We start from the raw sequence: 13757 nt of genomic DNA on the forward strand, positions 1-13757 counted from the left end.
GATGAATCAATTTGATGGTGTTTCATTCCACCAACCAACTCCAGCTTTTGTAATTTTACAAAATACCCCATAAACTTTCTATGATTTTCAAGACACATGTTCAACACTAGTTATAAAGGGAAATTTTTAGAATTGTATCTATAAAAAAGTGCATTACAATTAGGGATGCAACTGGGTGGGAATTTCTTGTCCTGTTGGTGACCCGTCCCGGTAGGGATGGAGAATCACCAATAAGAATCTCCATGGAACGGGGATGAAGAAAATTTTATCCCCCATGATGGGGATGGGGCGGGAATGGGAAATGGTATTCATGCCCCGTGAGGATTCCCGTCCCGTTAATCCCCGATGGGGAATCCCCAACGGATCCCCAATTATTTCCCATTATAATTATAATTATACTTTATATATTATAAATTATAACATTTAACTTCAATTAAATAGATTTATTTTCAAATAAAAAATTAAATGGGATAACTAAAATATTAGCCAATGACTAAATGGATATTTTTTCTAACCTAAAGTATAATATCTCTGTCAAAACCTAGAACTAGAAAGGAGAAGAGAAAAGAAATATATATTGATTTTTTTAAAATATAAATGGTGATTCTCCGCGGGGACGAGGATGTGGAATAGAGAGATGGGGATCCCAGCGGGGACGGGGACGAGGGACAAATCTTTCCCCGTCTAACTCGTGGGGATGGGGAATCCCCGACTAGTTGAAAATGGGGATGGGAAATGCATTTTCCACCTTACCCCGCCCCGTTTGCATCCCTACTTACCATTCAATTCAATCCCGATAATTATTTTTATTCCGATAATAAGATGTTGTTTGTTTACTTCATTTTCTCCTCACACCTGTTTTTTCATTTAAAAAAAGAGAGTTTTAAGTATCTATTTGCCTTTTATATATAAAAAGTAGCTTTAAACACGAATTTTAGAAAAATAATTTTTTTCAATAGCAAATAATAGGTAAATAAAGTGTCCAAGTTTCATACAAAAAGAATTCATTTTGCTCATGGTTATCATGTACCGTGGATTTGGATGTAAGGAACTATAAATTTGTGGGCACAATTGAGATTTTATGAATTTTAAGGACAAGAACAAAAGAGGTTGGTAAGACTGAGACAGTGGCGTCTCTACCAAACACGGCCGAATGTGGGTTATGATTCTATAGTGTCGATTTTATTATTGTGATCAGCATACTTCCAATTAGATTTTGCCACATCAGTATTTGGGTCTATTATGGGTAGGTTTGGTGAGAGGAAAAAAAAAGGGGTAGGTTACGGGGGCCCGTTGAATATGAAATGGTAGAAATGGGCTTTTAACACCAACCTAAAAGGAAAAAGAAAGGATTGTCTTTCCTCTTCTATGATAATGGGTAGGTACTAAAAAAATTCATACACTAAACTCAATCATTAACATGATATTACAATTTATATAGAAAATTTAATAACCTAATATTATTATTATATTAGTAAAATGTATTGTTAATACACATAGGCATGTTTTAATATCCACGTAATAAATCTGATTCACACCAAAACAGATATATCTATATGGCATTTGGATCAAACTGTTACAATTTATATCAAAGTCGATTCTCATAAGACGTTGGTTTAGGAACGAGCTAGATAGAAATTGGTAGGTTATGATGACTTGGTACTAAGGGGTGGATGACCCAAACAGGGAGTGAGTCTACAAGATGACTATAGTGTAGAAATGAATTGAATCACATATTAGAAAAATGAGGAGTGACTCAATCATATTGTAGAGTGTGTTTCTAATACATGTAAACTCGTTTTTAACATGATATATTTGATACAATTATTATTTTTTATTAAGAAAAAATGATATATTAATGCAAATCAAAGTATAAAGTTGGATAAATAAAATATGGTGGTCTATTCAGTCATTCCATAAGTTCTGGCATAGAATAAGTAGCTTTACCTAATTCGCGAGTCACACCACTCATTGAACGGCCAACAAACTTAACACTAACGTCATTAAAAGAATAAAGTAAAGGATTACAGTCCTCTAAAATAAGGTCATATGTTGACCAAAAAGGACATTGTCTAAAATACTCAACCACTAAACAATTATTCTAACCATAAATTTTGGGCTAACTAAGAGCCTTTCTTAATCACCATAGTCTCTCTGGCTTTAGCCACATAACTACTTATACAACACCATAGTTGATTCTTATAAAATGAAAATATCGGGATTCCTACCTTTTCGATTTCTCTAGTTTTCATAAAAACAACCAACAATCAAAACACCATAGGAAGACCGGAAACTTGGTTCAGCTAAATGAGCAACAACTATTGCAACATCCGACTCAACCTCAATCTCATCCAAACTCTTAGCCTTTAACCAGCTCAAGGCCTCTCAAATACCCATAGCTTCCCCATCATGAGGTTGAAACTCCCCAAAAAGGTGGCGAGAAAATGCCCCAAAAACTCACCCTTGTCATTTCACAACAACACAAATCCCTAGGACCTTAGAACCCGCAAACACTAAATCATCCACATTGAACTCCAGTTTACGTCTGAAAGACTATGTACTAGATCCCAAGAAGCAGATCAACGAGCACGCTCATGAATCTCATAAAAATTAGTAAACCGTCGGGGCATACTACACCCCCCTCCCCCCGAAACTGACTTCCACAAAATGTCAATCAGAATTTAGAATTTTAACCATCCCTGACAGATGTTGGAACAGACTCAAATCGTCACTCCTTCCTTCACAGTCAACACTCGCACACTCAGCACACTTAATTCTTCTTCGAATTGTATCTAAACAATTTAAACATATGTGAGTCTCGAAAAGGAAAATGATATCAGGCTTATATTGATGGACAAGATCCATAAAAACTCATAGTACGTGTGGGTTGCACAGCCACGGCAGTTCCATGCCATTAGACTCATGAGAGAAACCAAACAAAACTTGCCAATTCTACAAGATATTTTTTATCATACAAAATATAAAAATAGATAGAGTAAATTACACTCATGGCCGCTGAACTTTATCTCAACTAACATTATGACCATTAAACTTCAAAACGTAATATAAAAGCTCTTAAACTTTATACTTTCTAACATTATGGTCATTACACTTCAATTAATGGTTGTTTCTGACCTCAAAATATAAAGTTTCAAGAATTTATGGTATTCTAAATAATTTTAATTCTTCAACTTTTTTGTTTTAAAGTCTTTTAGGTGTTGTTTGGTTATAAGAGAGAAAGTTCTGAAAATGGTAACTCAAGCAAATATAAAAAAACATGGTTCCATAGTAAATGTGTTTCTAAACAAATTTAATTCTTGGGCATCTCCATTTTGAGGTCGTCAACCGTTATTTTGAGGCGCTAATTGAAGTTTAGTGGCCATAATGTTAGAAAGTATAAAATTGAGCGACTTTTATGTTACGTTTTAAAGTTTGGTGTCCATATCATGAAAATAAGTGAAGTCCAATGGCCACGGGTATTGTTGGGGTTTAGTGTCCTATAGACAATTGTTCTAGGATACAAACTTTATGTAAATGAAGTGTTCTTTATATCATTTGTTTTAATGAGATATATATGTTTTATAACTATATAAAGGCAATCCCTTTTAAGCACTAAATAAAGTCTAATAAAAGGAAATCTGTAAGTTTGTTTTAAAGTGATTATAAAGTGTTCATACAAGCATGAAGTGAGACAAAACTTTATAATAAACTAATAAACTTAAAACCACCCCAAGTCAAGTAATATGTTTAGGATTGGCATATCACTGCTGAGACTTGCATGTAACAATGTCTTCTGTTTGACAGAAAGCTGATCTCACAAGCTTCATATATATAGATATCTGGACAGTTACATGGATCCGATGAAAAGTAGTTCATTAGGATTGGGGACCCGACTTGAGATAACAGGATGGGTAGATTCATCCTTGTCACCTGTTCATCTCATTGGTATTAATAGGTATAAATAATCCTCAGACTCAAAGGAATGTTAATTGGTATTCTGGATTACGGAATGTGACGCTTTGATCCTGTTGTAACACGATCCTTAACAGAGATGACTCTGGGATGTGAACAGCAGAGGTTGGGTATCACAGGAAGTGATTGCGGGATCGTTATATATTGGATTGAGCATTTATCACTCCTGATAAATGGGAGATATGTCCATGGATCGCTTGTGGAAGTCTTGACTCTAAATCCTTGCAAGGTGATAGCTTAAGATTGAAATACAGATTTCTCTTAACCTATCTAATTGGAGTTGACTCGGCCAAGAACAAGTAAAACGAACGTCTCGCTATATGTGACTTGACATTACCCATAGTCATAAGATTCAGTTCAAGGACGTAGTTGATAAAGGATCGAATTATACCGTAACTAATACTGAAAGGTCAACGACAGAATCAACCTGTCTTCTTATAGCTCTAGGGGAATGATTACGGACTTGCTAATCACATACTCTGTACATCATTCCGTTATGCAAAGATTAAAATATAATTCTTTGAAAATTAATTTTAATAAGTTGCATACGGCTAGAAGCAATAAGAACCTAATGGGTCACACATAAGACTTGGAACCCAAAAGAGAGACAGATGTTAATTAATTGACGGAAGCCCAACTGAGCCCAATAAGGCCCAGTAATAGAGGGGGGGCGATTTATGTATGTAAATGCATAAATAATTAGTTTGATTTTATTAATCCTAATTAGATTAGGATTATGAATTAAATTAATTAAAGGATAAATAAGTTAGGAGTTTTAATTAGATTATATTACTCCTATTATTATCCAATAAGGTTATTGATTATTATCTTTTATATTTAGATATATTAATAGATAATATTTAAGAATTCTATTCCGAATTGAATTCTTATTCAAGAAACTTAATTTTATCTAACTAGGGTTTAGATACAAGAGATTATATAGGGATTTTCGAAATCCACTGTTGAATTCCAAGAGAGAGAGAATTCGACCCCCCCTTAACCGATGACGAGATTTCACCGCTTCCTTCCGTTCAATTGATTTTCATATTTCTCTCTTTATCCTTGATCTTATGTTGATTAATTAGAGGCAATCTATTTTGGTTGCTATTCAACGGTTGATTCTAACTTGATCTTATATTTGTTTTGTTCTGTGCTCGGGAACTCGAAGTAAGAGTTGTGGGCACTTCGTTTGCAACGGTAGATAGAACTTCAGAAAGGTATTTCTTTTATCCCTCTTTATATGAAATAACGATTAACGGATCTTGTGGTTTATGGAAATAGGTTAAAATTTTTATATTTCCGCTGCTATACGTTAGCCTATTTTTCCAACATTGGTATCAGAGCCATCGTTAAATCCGTTATTTCATATATGAAAATTTAGAAGTTTTTCAATCAGATTGAATAAATATTTATAGTTAGGTTAATTAACAAAACTGTTTTGATTAATTAGTTCTAAAAGATAAATAAGTTTTAATTAATTGTTAATTAAAATAAATTGTGCACATGTTCCTAATAATTTTGGTTGATAATCATTATAACAAAATCTATTAGTTTTATGGTTAGATAAATAAAATCAGTTTTATTTATTCTAAAAGATAAAACGGAAAATCTATGATAGTTTTTCCTATTTTCTGAAAATCGTTTTAAAACTGATATATATATATATATATTTTATAAATATATAAAAAAATAAACAGGCGCGACCCGACTACTGTTGCGCGTGGCGTCTGGCTGCCGCTGCCGCAAGGCAGCGGCATGTCTGACGCCTAGGGCTGCTGCCAAACGGCAGCAGCCCGACCTCGGGCCCGGTCCGATTCCCACCTAGTTTTAAATTGTTTAAAACTATTTTTAAAAAAAATATATATATGTATGTTTCAGAAATTAATAGTTTTCTGTTTTGATTATCGAATGAAAATTTATTTAAAAGTTTATTTTACCTATTTGTAAATCAAAGTTTTAAATGAATTAAAATCAAAATAATTGGGACGTGCATAATTAAAGTTTTGTGTAGTTAAGATAACATAAAAGACACGAAACTGTTAGAAGTAAAATTGGATGAAAGTTAAATGATGCGTTAATGTGATTAACCCAAATATTACATAAAATAGTTATGTAATCAACCAATTAAATTTATTTAATTGAGTTAATGCATGTTTGGAGTTATGGACATATTTGGACCCTCTTTAGTCTTTTGGTATTTTTTTGAAATAGGGTCTGCGAGTCCTGCCTTTCTACTATCTATTGTAATTTCTCCTCTCATCTAATTCCCTTCAATTTAATTGAAGTTTTCTTAGTAGTATAGAAATTAATTTGTAATTTCAAGGCGCCATGGAGAAGACGGAGGACCTAAAGAGAAATATGTAATAGTTAGTATTTCCCTAAGTTTGGCCTTTTATTCCGTCCCTGGCTCGACGGAATAATTTAGATGATATGTCCATAACGCCAATATATGTGTTTGATGTATGCTAAAGCAAATCAAGACTAAGTTAGATTATGAGACCTAAAATAAAATCTCTCATTAAAAAGTTAAGTAAATAAGCAAGTTATTAAAATCGGTTGTCCCTCCCTAATATTATAATTCAGCCGGCAGTACTGAGGGCCTTTGGGTTGTTGGGTAAACTCAAGCTTGGGGTCTTACGGTAACACCTGAATTATCGAAAATCACTTTTCATGAATATGGGGTAATACTTAAATTAGATTATGATAATTGGATGGGTAAACTCATGTTTTCATAAACTAATGGACAATACGGTTGGGATTAATATGAATAGCATATTAGTTACTAATGTGGTTAGTAACCCAATAACCTAGGAATCACATTTAAGATGTGATTGATTACATGAATCTACCTAACGAATGAGACTAGCTTGTTGGGTAAACTCAAGGCGAAATCTCAGGAGTTAGGATCCTAGCTCACTAAAGGATTTGTGAAATTCTTCGAATTAATATGGAGGGCTATTAATTTGGCAAAATAGTGGGCGCAATCTAAAATAAACAAAAGGCCTATAATTTTAGATTGATATACTTTAAAGCAAATGAATAACATACGTTTATTCTTTCTCACTCTCAGGTTTATATAATCACTCTTAAAATCATGACTAACACCGATCTGCAAAACATAATTACTGATAACAAATTGAACGGTTCAAACTTCACCGACTGGTTCCGTAACCTCAAAATTGTTTTGAAGTTCGAGAAGAAAGGGTATGTACTTGATACACCGATACCCCCTTACCCAGTGGATGATGCTCCCTACCAAGAATTTTATGCTTACTTGAAGTATAAGGCTGATGATGATCAAGCGGGAGACATCATACTTGCATTTATGACACCGGAATTACAAAGGCAACTACATGTAGATATGGATGCTTATTCCATGGTCAAGCACCTAAAAGAGTTATTTGTGAATCAAACTCGGTGCGAACGCTTCGAAATAACAAAACAGTTATACAGATGCAAGATGCGGAAGATGATTAGCCTTATCACCAAGTTTTCTAGTATTGGAGATACGATGGACCGTGAACTAAGTGAGAACTTACTTCTTCAGTCCCTCCCCGAGAGTTACTCGCAGTTCATCATGAATTACCAAGCGAGTGGCTTGCAAACCTCTCTTGAAGAGCTTGCAAATATGCTCGAGACAATCAAGCCCAATACAAAAGAAAACAAGGAGATATCAGGCCTTGCTATTGAAGGATCAAAGAAGAGGAAAGGGATCTCTCCCGATCCAAACCATCCTAAGGCAAGGAGGCCATGCTCACCGAAATGATGGGAAAGGAAGTTAAGAAGCCCAAAGGCAAGTGCCACTATTATGGTGAAGTAGGGCATTGGAGGAGAAATTGTTTGCTGTACCTAGCTACCCTCAAGAAGGGAGAAGTCGGGACTTCAACATCTGGTATGTTTTATATTGAAATAAATACAATTTCACAGTCTGAATCTTGGGTACTTGATACCGGATGCAGATCTCATATTTGTACAAATATGCAGGAACTAAATCAGACTAAGGAATTGAAGAAAGGAAGCATAAACTTCCGAGTAGGAAATGGAGCAAGAGTTGCCACCCTCGCAATTGGAGATTATGTTTTAAACTTGCCCTCTGGGCTTGTAATAGAATTAAGGAACTGTTTATACGTTCCACAAATGTCTCGTAACATTATTTCTATTAGCCGTCTTGTTGACGACGGTTTTCATATTTCAATAAAAGACAAACGTTGTGATTTTTATAGAGATTCGATTTTCTATTTTTCAGAAATATCACAAAATGGGATTTATGTGTTAGATGACAAAATTTCTGTTTTCGCAATTGATACCAAAAGACAAAAGCTAGATAATTCAACTTACTTGTGGCATTGTCGTTTAGGCCATATAAACAAAAGACGCATGCTTAAGCTACATCAAGATGGGCTTATAAATTCAATTGATCCTGAATCATTGGAAAGTGCGAAGCATGTTTAAAAGGCAAAATGACAAAGACACCCTTTAGCAATAAAGGTGAACGTGTATTAGACACTCTAGGACTCATTCATTCAGATGTATGCGGTCCTATGTCAGTCGAAGCAAGAGGAGGATTCAGATACTTCATTAGCTTCATAGACGACCATACCCGATATGGTTATATCTACTTGATGAAGCACAAATCCGAAGCTTTTGAGAAATTCAAATGCTTCAAGAATGAAGTGGAAAATCAACTAGAAAAGAAAATAAAGACACTTCGATCCGATCGAGGTGGCGAATATCTTTCAGATGATTTTCTGAATTATCTAACTGAATGTGGGTTTTGCTCACAATGGACACTTCCCTATACACCACAACACAATGGTGTATCCGAGAGGAGGAACCGTACCCTACTAGATATGGTACGATCCATGATGAGCATAGCATTACTTCCAAAAACATTCTGGGGCTATGCCTTGGAAACCGCCCTCTTCACCCTAAATCGAGTACCAACTAAATCTGCTAGTTCCACACCATGTGAATTGTTCGTTGGTAGGAAACCCGTATTCTCATTCATGAGAGTATGGGGTTGTTCAGCATTTGTCAAACGCATTGCGTCTGACAAACTAGATTCTAAATCTGATAAATGTTTCTTCATTGGATACCCTAAGGAAACTATGAGATATTACTTCTATCATCCAGATGATCAGAAAGTGATAGTATCCAAGTACGCAACCTTCTTAGAGAAAGAGTTTCTCGAAGACACAGAAAAGGGAAGCATGATTGAACTTGATGAAGTTCATGAACAAGAAACACCAACTGAAACAACAGAAGCGATTGAGGAACCCGATGCAGTCCCATTAGATGAGACTCAAGTGCCACCCCTTCGTAGATCACAAAGAGTTCGTGAACTCCCTATTAGATATGGTTTTCTAGTGGGAGATGATGATGAGGTTCCTGTGTTAGACGACGAACCTGAAAACTACGAAGAGGCTCTTACTAGTCCAGATTCTAAAGCGTGGCTCGAGGCCATGGATTCTGAAATGGATTCCATGTACACCAACCAAGTGTGGACTTTGGTTGATCCACCCGAAGGGATAAAACCCATTGGGTGCAGATGGATCTTCAAAAAGAAGACAGACATGGATGGAAAGGTTAGCACCTACAAAGCTAGGTTAGTAGCGAAAGGATATCGTCAGAAGCAATGAATTGATTATGACAAAACTTTCTCTCCTGTGGCTATGTCCAAATCAATCAGAATAATGCTTGCTATTGTCGCTCACTACGATTACAAGATTTGGCAAATGGATGTGAAAACAGCTTTCCTAAACGGAAACCTGCTTGAGGATGTATATATGATGCAACCTGAAGGTTTCATATCAAAGGATGCAAACAAGGTTTGCAAACTTCAGAGATCCATTTATGGACTCAAGCAAGCATCTAGAAGCTGGAACAAGCGTTTTGACGAAACCATAAAACAATTTGGTTTCGAACAAAATTGCGAAGAAGCTTGCATTTATAAGAAAGCAAGTGGGAGCTCTGTAGCATTTCTAATATTATATGTGGACAATATATTACTAACGGGAAATGACATAGCTCTGCTACAGTCGGTAAAAGTATGGTTATCTGGTAACTTCTCAATGAAAGACCTTGGTGAAGCAGCTTATATACTTGGTATAAAGATCTACAGAGATAGATCAAGAAGACTGCTCGGTCTTTCACAGGCTACATACATCGAAAAGGTGCTAAAGCGGTTCAGCATGCTTGAATCGAAACGAGGTAACTTACCCATGCTACATGGAGTAAAGTTAAACAATCATCAATGTCCTAAAACCGATGATGATAAGAAGCGCATGGCTGTAGTCCCGTACGCCAGCGCAATCGGTTCGATTATGTATGTTATGCTATGCACTAGACCTGACGTAGCGTTCACGTTATCTATAACGAGTCGTTACCAAAGAAATCCGGGAGACGAGCACTAGATTGCCGTCAAAAACATTCTTAAGTACTTGAGAAGAACTAAAGACATGTTTCTAGTGTACGGAGAAGGAGATCTAAAAATAGAAGGATTTTCAGACGCAAGTCATCTCACAGATGAGAACGATTTTAAATCCCAATCAGGATACCTGTTTATCTTGAATGGGGGCGCGGTCAATTGGAAGAGTTCCAAGCAAGGAAGCGTAGCTTTCTCTATGACCGAGTCAGAGTATATCGCTGCTGCGGAAGCAGCAAAGGAAGCAGTTTGGATTAGGAAGTTCATTACTGAACTTGGTGTGGTGCCTGACATTGTAAATCCCATTACACTGTATTGTGATAACAATGGAGCCATTGCGCAAGCAAAGGAACCACGGTCTCATAATGCGTCCAAGCATTACCTTAAGCGATACCACATTATAAGAGAAATTGTGGCAAGAGGAGATGTGAGAATAGAAAGAGTACCTACAGAGGACAACGTTGCAGATCCGTTGACAAAGCCCTTAACCCAGAAAGTACATGATCGTCATCTAACTTCTACTGGGATAAGTTATAGAAACAATTGGCTTTAGTCCAAGTGGGAGTATGTTGGGGTTTAGTGTCCTATAGACAATTGTTCTAGGATACAAACTTTATGTAAATGAAGTGTTCTTTATATCATTTATTTTAATGAGATATATATGTTTTATAACTATATAAAGGCAATCCCTTTTAAGCACTAAATAAAGTCTAATAAAAGTAAATCCGTAAGTTTGTTTTAAAGTGATTATAAAGTGTTCATACAAGCATGAAGTGAGACAAAACTTTATAATAAACTAATAAACTTAAAACCACCCCAAGTCAAGTAATATGTTTAGGATTGACATATCACTGCTGAGACTTGCATGTAACAATGTCTTCTGTCTGACAGAAAGCTGATCTCACAAGCTTCATATATATAGATATCTGGACAGTTACATGGATCCGATGAAAAGTAGTTCATTAGGATTGGGGACCGACTTGAGATAACAGGATGGGTAGATTCATCCTTGTCACCTGTTCATCTCATTGGTATTAATAGGTATAAATAATCCTCAGACTCAAAGGAATGTTAATTGGTATTCTGGATTACGGAATGTGACGCTTTGATCCTGTTGTAACACGATCCTTAACAGAGATGACTCTGGGGTGTGAACAGCAGAGGTTGGGTATCACAGGAAGTGATTGCGGGATCGTTATATATTGGATTGAGCATTTATCACTCCCGATAAATGGGAGATATGTCCATGGATCGCTTGTGGAAGTCTTGACTCTAAATCCTTGCAAGGTGATAGCTTAAGATTGAAATACAGATTTCTCTTAACCTATCTAATTGGAGTTGACTCAGCCAAAAACAAGTAAAACGAACGTCTCGCTATATGTGACTTGACATTACCCATAGTCATAAGATTCAGTTCAAGGACGTAGTTGATAAAGGATCGAATTATACCGTAACTAATACTGAAAGGTCAACGACAGAATCAACCTGTCTTCTTATAGCTCTAGGGGAATGATTACGGACTTGCTAATCACATACTCTGTACATCATTCCGTTATGCAAAGATTAAAATATAATTCTTTGAAAATTAATTTTAATAAGTTGCATACGGCTAGAAGCATTAAGAACCTAATGGGTCACACATAAGACTTGGAACCCAAAAGAGAGACAGATGTTAATTAATTGACGGAAGCCCAACTGAGCCCAATAAGGCCTAGTAATAGAGGGGGGGGGGGGGCGATTTATGTATGTAAATGCATAAATAATTAGTTTGATTTTATTAATCCTAATTAGATTAGGATTATGAATTAAATTAATTAAAGGATAAATAAGTTAGGAGTTTTAATTAGATTATATTACTCCTATTATTATCCAATAAGGTTATTGATTATTATCTTTTATATTTAGATATATTAATAGATAATATTTAAGAATTCTATTCCGAATTGAATTCTTATTCAAGAAACCTAATTCTATTTAACTAGGGTTTAGATACAAGAGATTATATAGGGATTTTCGAAATCCACTGTTGAATTCCAAGAGAGAGAGAATTCGACCCCCCCCCCCCCCCTTAACCGAGGACGAGATTTCACCGCTTCCTTCCGTTCAATTGATTTTCATCTTTCTCTCTTTATCCTTGATCTTGTGTTGATTAATTAGAGGCAATCTATTTTGGTTGCTATTCAACGGTTGATTCTAACTTGATCTTATATTTGTTTTGTTCTGTGCTCGGGAACTCGAAGTAAGAGTTGTGGGCACTTCGTTTGCAACGGTAGATAGAACTTCAGAAAGGTATTTCTTTTATCCCTCTTTATATGAAATAACGATTAACGGATCTTGTGGTTTATGGAAATAGGTTAAAATTTTTATATTTCCGCTGCTATACGTTAGCCTATTTTTCCAACAGGTATAATTTACCCAATAGAGATAAGATACTAAAATACTTCTATCATAGTCGGTCAAGACTAATTTTACCCCTAATAAAAAAAATACAATTAAGGATTTACTAGTGGCAAGTTGAATCAATTCCAAATAGCATTAAAAAGAAATAAAAAAAATTGCAAATATTGTGTTCGTATGTTTTACGCCAATTGTATATCTTTTAAAATAAAAATAATTAAAAAAATATGTAAGCATACTTAAGATCACTAACATGAATCAAATTACATAATCACATCAAAGACATTGATGAACTTTGTAAAAGGTTTTTACGGTATAAATACCTCTTGTAGACTTCAAAGCAAACTTCAATTTGATTCACGAAGAATAATGAAGAACAAGTTAGAGAGTACATAGCTGAATGAATTGTCTATGGTTCAAATTTTGATTGGATCAGGTCCCATCAAGGGCGATCTACTCAAAATATCCAACAACTCTCACTCACGTTTAATGGCACTAACTCTCTCTATTAATCTCTACAAGATTCACATGCTTTGTAAATATGATATACATTGAGAGAGTTTGTGCTATATATCTGTTAGGATTATATTGACTTCTCGAACAATTGATACTTAGGATAATTTTGTGTATAATACTCCAGATTATATATCACATTCATTTCTCAATTATCTCAATTACTAATTACTATATATAATTTCTTTATAATTACGTTTTATATCATAACATAAAAACATAATTGTTCAACCAATAAATATATCATAATAAACTTGATATTAAAATCAAAAAGTGTGACGTTTCTCTTGAACCTCAAAAACATAACTGAATTTGTTTTTCTAGAAATATTTTTAAATTGTATCAATTATGACCATTCAGAAATATCATTATTTTTTGAAAGCATTCGACAATATGCCAAATAACAATAATTAAATTAGAACTTGATAGATAGATCAAAATACTAAAATTA

This window comes from Euphorbia lathyris, chromosome 2 (assembly GCF_963576675.1).
Source record: "Euphorbia lathyris chromosome 2, ddEupLath1.1, whole genome shotgun sequence".
NCBI lineage: Eukaryota > Viridiplantae > Streptophyta > Magnoliopsida > Malpighiales > Euphorbiaceae > Euphorbia > Euphorbia lathyris.